The sequence below is a fragment of the Ovis aries genome, chromosome 1 (assembly GCF_016772045.2).
Source record: "Ovis aries strain OAR_USU_Benz2616 breed Rambouillet chromosome 1, ARS-UI_Ramb_v3.0, whole genome shotgun sequence".
NCBI lineage: Eukaryota > Metazoa > Chordata > Mammalia > Artiodactyla > Bovidae > Ovis > Ovis aries.
The window spans coordinates 94,685,120-94,692,166 of NC_056054.1; the positions used below are offsets into that span (position 1 = coordinate 94,685,120).

At 44.0% G+C, this 7,047-nt stretch overlaps 1 non-coding gene across 1 annotated transcript; it reads left to right on the forward strand.

The window, feature by feature from the left end:
• Positions 1–4,658: 4,658 nt before the first annotated feature.
• Positions 4,659–4,731, forward strand: TRNAA-UGC (transfer RNA alanine (anticodon UGC)). Its single transcript has one exon. It is a non-coding gene; the product is annotated as a tRNA-Ala (tRNA).
• Positions 4,732–7,047: the final 2,316 nt, after the last annotated feature.

Here is a 7,047-nt window from a genome sequence, read left to right on the forward strand (position 1 = left end):
GTTGATACACGTCTTTTTTTTTCCTGTGGTTTCTTCTTCTGATGTTCCATGGAAGAGTGATTTATCTGCACACAAACCTTCAACTCAACTCTGCACAGATACACCAATCTCCACTCTGCCAGGAAGCCACATTCAATTGTCCTGGGGAAGTAATTTTAATTTGTTCCCCATGTACTGCCAATATTCAGTTCCCACACGTATACAAATCTCATATATCCACAAAATTACTCCTAAGTAATCTTTATGATGAGAGAGGTAGTGGAGAGTAGAGAGGGAGAAAAGGAGAGAGAGCCTTTCCTCGACATCAAATTTACAAACGTCTTCTCCTTATTCTAAAGTCAGAGCGCTGACACCATGTGTACATCTCTCAGACTCTATTTTCAGCTTCTTGAAGACTGAGACCATTTTGTGTCTACCTGTATTTAGTAACAGGCTTTGCAAAGAGTATGTGCTCATAATTGCCAAATGAATGTTATTTGCAGATCCAGAAAACTATTTCAATGAAGGAGTGTTTATTACTTTCCTTAGAGCTTCCTCTATATCATCAAAATTTCTCCTGGTCAGACAGTGTCGATAACCTTTCCTATGTAAAACATGTGCTAGATGCCAGGCACTCTGAGATGCAGAGAATAAAAATGGAATGAAATCTAATTCCTCTACTCCAAGACTCATAGTCTATGCTTTAGCCTTTTTCCCTGAATGGAGAGGTGAGGGTTCCTATTAGTCCCTTAAGTACATAGAGATGCTTCTGGAGTACAGAATTCTTTCCTACCTTTCCAGATCCCCAGATGTAAGCACAAGGGGCAAAACCAGGCTGCTCAGACAGGAAAAGCCAGGCAGTCATGCTTGTGCTCGGAACGCCCCTGTTATTGTTCTGGGTGGAAGACAGAAAACCGAGGAACCGAGAAACGGCAGATGAAGCCTTTTAATTTGCTAGCAATTAATTCTTTCACTTACTTTAAATTAAAACAATCAGCCTTTCCCAGTCACTCATCAACATCTGTTAACATCCGTGTCTTCTCAGCTTTTGGAAAGCTCTGAGTATAAACAGCCCATTACCTTGCAATGAAAGATAAATTGTAGGACCTTGATTAAGCAGAATGCTCTGGGAATGAACTTTACTGGTTCATTGATTCTTCTACTTATCAGAGACTTGGCCAAAATACATTTTTTTTTTTTTAAAAATGTAGCATTCATTCATTACATCCATTAATCAACGTAACACAGAGTGATTAAGAATAATCCCTGGAGCCAGGCCCCCTGGATTCAATGCCAGCTCTGTCACTTGGTTACCTTGGATAGCTTGCTTACCCTCTCTGTGCTTCTGTCTCTTTATATGTAAGATGGCGATGATAAAGTACTTACTGCATAGTGTATTTATGAAAATTAGATATATTAATATATATAAAATCCAAAGGATGGTGCTTACTGTATTATAAATGTTATATAACCTACATTATAATAATAATTGTTATTATTATTACTGTCCTTGTCATTATCACCCCCATATTCTCTCCATGAATGGGCAATGAGCAGGATAAGTATGATCTCACCTCACAGGGAAATTCTACTACTATAAAAACAAACAACATAGAATTATTATAGAGTAAAATATGAAAACTTACCCTCTTCTCCCCTGATCTGCTCTCCAGAGATAACCATTATAAATAATTTCATGTGTGTCCTTCCACTCTGTTTTTCTAGGCATATGAAAAACACATACATAAACATCAGGTGTTCATTTTTATTTAAAAACAATTGTTTGGCTAACACACACACACCATGCACATTTTTTGCAGGTCAGTCCATAGAAAACTATCTCCTTTGAAGTGACTGCCTTTGTTTTCTTTATAAGATAAACCATACTTTTAAATTTAAGTGTCTTCCTATTAATGCACATTATATTGTTTTCATTGTTTTACTAATGAAAGCAACACCAGAACCAATGTCGTTATACAAGCAGCCTTGCATATTTGTAGAACATTTTTAAGCATAATAGATGGACCCTATAGCCCATTTCCCCATGATATGAAAGCAGGAATAAAGCAAGGTTGAAAGGACAGCCTCAGAGCCAGTATGGCAAATTCCCATCCCATCTCCCACTGGGCTGTGGCTGCCACCATGAGAGAAGAGCCAACTGGGCTGAAACTCTAGCACAAGCTAGAAAACTGGTTTTTTGAATGCATCTCTCCATAACAGCTTATTTGGTTGCAGTTTTCTTCTTTCTGAAGATGTGGTAGAAGCATTCTCATTAATAGAGAGCTGTGATTCACCAAGTTTCAGGTAATTAAGTCTTTCCTCTTCATCTCAGAATCTCATTCACAGCCCTTTTCTCTCCTAGGCCACTCTTCCGAAGGCATTGTGACCTGGCCAAGAAAGAAAAAAAAAAAACAAACCATGACAGTATGACTTTCATTCTCCTTCAGATATTTAGTGCACCTGAAAGATGAAAGAAGGAGCAAGTAAGCACAGAAAGAGGGAGGGAGAGTTCAAAGAAACAACATCCAGATGGGGACCATGGTGTGTTTAAACTGAAGAGAGAGAAACCTCATGCTATAACTATTCACAGATGATGACAAATTGGGTAAATGCCTCTGTGGTCCCTGCTAAGCTAAAGACATGCTGGAAACACACCCTGGATATGTGAGTCAGCTTATAGACTTAACTTCCCCGCAGAAAGACCCAAAATACAGTGGCTCAAAAAGGCAGAAGTCTAATTCTTCTTGCTGGGAGGTTCACAGATGGGCTGGATGTCTAGAGCAGACACACAGCACTGTTGCCCAAGGTGATCTAGATATATAGGCATTGGGCAGCTCTCCCATCCTCAGAGGTAGCTCCCATCTTTGGTTTAAGGTGGCCACTGCAGTTGCTGTTCTTTCCCACACAGTAGGAAATGGAGAGCGGAGCACAAACCCTTTCTCTATAAAGAATACAGTACTGATGTTGCTCACATCACTCCCATTCACATTCCAGTAGCAGGAAAGTAGTCATATGTCTCTCCTAGCGTCAAGGGAGGCTGGGGAATGTGGTTGCTTCCTGGATGACCTTTTGCTCAGATAAATCTTGGTATTTTATTATGAAGAAACAGGAAGAAGGAAGAGAAAAAGGAGGGAAGAATAAATACTGGAGTTTTTGCAGAATTTGGAACTGGAGGGTAGACATGAGAGCATGGAGTGTGTGCTAAGTAGCTTCAGTCGTGTCTGACTCTTTGTGATCCCATGGAATGTAGCCCATCAGGTTCTTCTGTCCATGGGATTTTCCAGGTAAGAATACTGGAGGGGGTTGCCATACCCTCATCCAGGGGATCTTCCCTACCTAGGGATCAAACCAGTCTCTCCTATGTCTCCTGCATTGGCAGGTGGGTGCTTTACCACTAGTCCCGCCTGGAAAGTCCCTTAGATCATGGCAAAGTGAAGTGAAGTGAAGTGAAGTTGCTCAGTCATGTCTGACTCTTTGCGATCCCATGGACTGTAGCCTACCGGGCTCCTCCCTCCATGGGATTCTCCAGGCAAGAGTACTGGAGTGGGTTGCCATTTCCTTCTCCAGGGGATCTTCCTGACCCAGGGATCAAACCCAGGTGTCCTGCATTGTAGGCAGACGCTTTACCCTCTGAGCCACCAGGGAAGTCCTAGATCACAGCACCAAGGTGTAAAACAAGTCAGACAGGAATTGATGATGAGTGTCTTCCAGCTTAGACATCCTTTGGGGTTACCTGCCAGGGATCCTCGGACCAGATCAGGTCCGCTGCTTTACCCTGTGACACCACAGTGGGCTTTTCCTTTCAAAGCTCTGATCACACTTGCAATTGGTCATTTGTCTAATGACCATCTTCTCTGCTAGAATGGAAACTGCATGAGGACAGAAGCCACATCTGTCTTATTTGATGCTGTATCTGCAGTGCTATCACAGGGCTTGGCGCTAGTGGGGCCTAGTAAATGTTTGTTGAATGAAGGGGTAACAAAGAGAGACTTAGACTCTTCTCTCAAGACAGTCACAACCTAAGTGGGTAAGTGGAGGTACAAACACACATGTAATTACTACGTTGGGCAAGTCCAGTATTAGTGGAATTCAGAAACTGACATGAGAATACAAAGAAAATAGCTTCCAAATGAGAATATGGCAGCTGTCGTTGAATGCCACAGAGCTGAAATCCAGGTTCTGCTCCTCAACCAAGCAACGGAGAAATCAGATTGCATCCAATGGGACTGCCAACCTCGACGGGTGACTAGAGGTTATGCTTCAGATGGATGGCCTACTGCCTCAGGCCCCCAGCCACACTAAGTACACACTCTTTGAAGACTCAGCTGTGAGCATCACATTTCTATGGCCATTTCTCTGATCCCCCCTACCCTACCCTGCCCTGTTCAGACAGCCCTGATTCCTTCCTCCCTGTGTCCCCTATTGTTCCCTACACTTCAGTGTGTCACAGCACCTGCGCCCTTCAGAGCGCTTACAGTTCAGAGGTCTCTAAGACTCCCCTCAGTGAAAGCTCCCTGAGGTCAGGCGCTGTGCTTATATATCCATATTTCCTAGCATGTCACATAGGGTCTGGTGTTCAGAAGACATTCAGCAAATACTGAATGATGGAAGTCAGTCCACGGCTTGGAATATACTTCCAGAGCAAGGAACCTACACTCATTAAGATACTTACTGATACTTCCCTGGTGGTCCAGTGGGTAAAACACCGCACTTGCAATGCAGAGGGCCCAGGTTCGAGCCCTGGTCAGGAAACTAAGATCCCACATCCTCAGCTAAGTACTCATGCTACAACTATTGAGCCTGCATGCTGCAATGAAGAGCCAGTGCAACCAAAATAATAATTAGGAAATACTGCATTTATAGTCATTTCTTTACAGGTGAGTAGGATCATGGCAGGTAGCTGTGGGCCTGACTCTTGGTTAGAGGGAAGCGGATTCTTAATTGGGAGCAGTGGGACTTTCTGATGATGTTCAGTGTCTCAGCATCACTGGCTCGGGGACAATGAGTGGGAAAGGACACAAGTACCAGAGGTTCAGAAGATGCTGCTGCAGCAACCCAGCAGCTGAAGTTCAAGTGGCTTCAGTGGCTGGTTTGTGTAAGCACCACTGCTGAAGAGTTCTTGGATGTACCAGGACATAGTCCTTGATGGGATACCTGGACCAAATCCCATCCTTTCAGAACACTTGGACGTGTATTGTGTCTTAGTGCTGTGTTTAGGGATGTGGTCCAAAATGCTTCCAAGTCCTCACTTTGCTTTAACTTCCTTCCTTTTGGGGAGGTCAGACCAGTGAGTGACTCACTCAGACTACTGGGCACTGAACATGAGCTGTTCTCTGCAGAGTCAGCTGGCAGGTCTCAGGGAAGTTACAGTCAAAGAGAGCCAAAACACGGTAATGCCAAACAAACCGAGAACCACCAGGGCTTGCAGTGTTGTAGGACTGATCTACTTGTTCAAAGTGCTTTCATATAATTATTTTATTTGATCTTGACAGAAATTCTCTCAGACCAGCAGAGAGGGTACAGGCACAGAAAGCCAAGGAGAATTGCTCATCCAAGGTCACTCAGCAAGGTAGAATAAAGGGGGAAAAAGAGCCAACACTCTCCAAGTAAAGGACAACAGATGGAGGAAAGCTACAGAAAGATCAATTTTCTCTCAATTCAAAGGGAAAGTTCTAACAGGCAGAGCTGTTCTCTGGAGGCGAAGGGGAGCTGCCTCCAAGGTGCCCAGGTGTTGGTGGGCTGGAGGCCTGGAAAGCTCTGGAGAGATAGAGGACAGGAGTGGAGGATTCTTGTATATGATAACCCTTAGGTTTCTTTCATCCCTAGCATTTCTGATGTTGGGGGAAATGGCATCAGTTTCTCCAAAAGGAATCTGAAGCTTATAAACAAGCAACCAGCCCTTAGCTTACCCCTCAGGTCCCAAGTCTAGGAATGAGACTGTGACCTGCTCTTTTGCTTTCCATCTGTGTGCTGCCCTTTGGGCCTCCCCTGGTACCCCAGCCGCACCTTCACCCCCCACACCCCATCTACCGCCCAGGAGCTCATTGTAGCCTAATCTCACCTGAAATTACTATGTGCTGCTGCGAAAGCACCGAGCACACTCTCTGGAGACCCTGTGTCACTAGGAACAGCCTGGCCAGTTGACCCTGGGCTCACGGCTGCCCCGCCGAGCTGTGGCTACCTCGTCCACGCTAGTGCCAAGCCCTCAGCTTGGACTATGCAATTAGAGATTCAACCTTAGCACAAAGGGGAAGACTAGTTCTCTAGATCCAAGGGTAGAACTTGAGCGAGTTCTTTCCTCTATATGAATGGACTTTGCACAGTCTCAGGTTTCCAAGGGGATACAATAAAAACACAAGCCAGCTTCAATATGGCCTTGTCAGTACCTGACTGTCACTGCAGCAAAAAAGGATAGGACTCCTGGCCAGAAAAGAAAGCTGAGGTTACAGGTTTTCAGTCCGCATACACAAACACTTTGAACACAGCATTGACTTCTATCCTATTCTATCTTATCCTACCCTCTTTTCTCCTCTCCTCTCCCATTCGATATCTACTCTGTTTTATTACAAGCAAATTGCATCAGTTTTATGACCAAGACTTACCAGCTTTAACTACCTTGGGGGATACTTGAGTCACCAAAGAAAGCCTTGCTACAAAATTGAATTTACCTGGAGGGCTCTAGGTAAGAGGATGATCCCCTTAATTAATAGTTAACTTCTTCCCTATAGAGTCCTTGACTGGACTCACATCTCACAGATACTCTGACCATCCTTCGGTTTGGCATATGCTCTTTTCTTTTCCTAAACACTTACCTTTTTAATCCCCCACACTCATCTTCCTTCAACCGACTAATTTCTGCTCACTCCTCAGGTCTCAGTTTAGATCCCACTTCCCTTGGGGAGCTTTTATTCCTCTCCAAGAATGAATTAAATGTCTTTCTTATATCTTTCCAATGTAGTAACCACATTCAATTGAGCAGTTATGAATCATAGGACCCTAAGGAAGGCCGCTGACATCAGAGATATGTTGCATAGTGTACAACCTGAACAACTGTCTATGGCTGCCTTG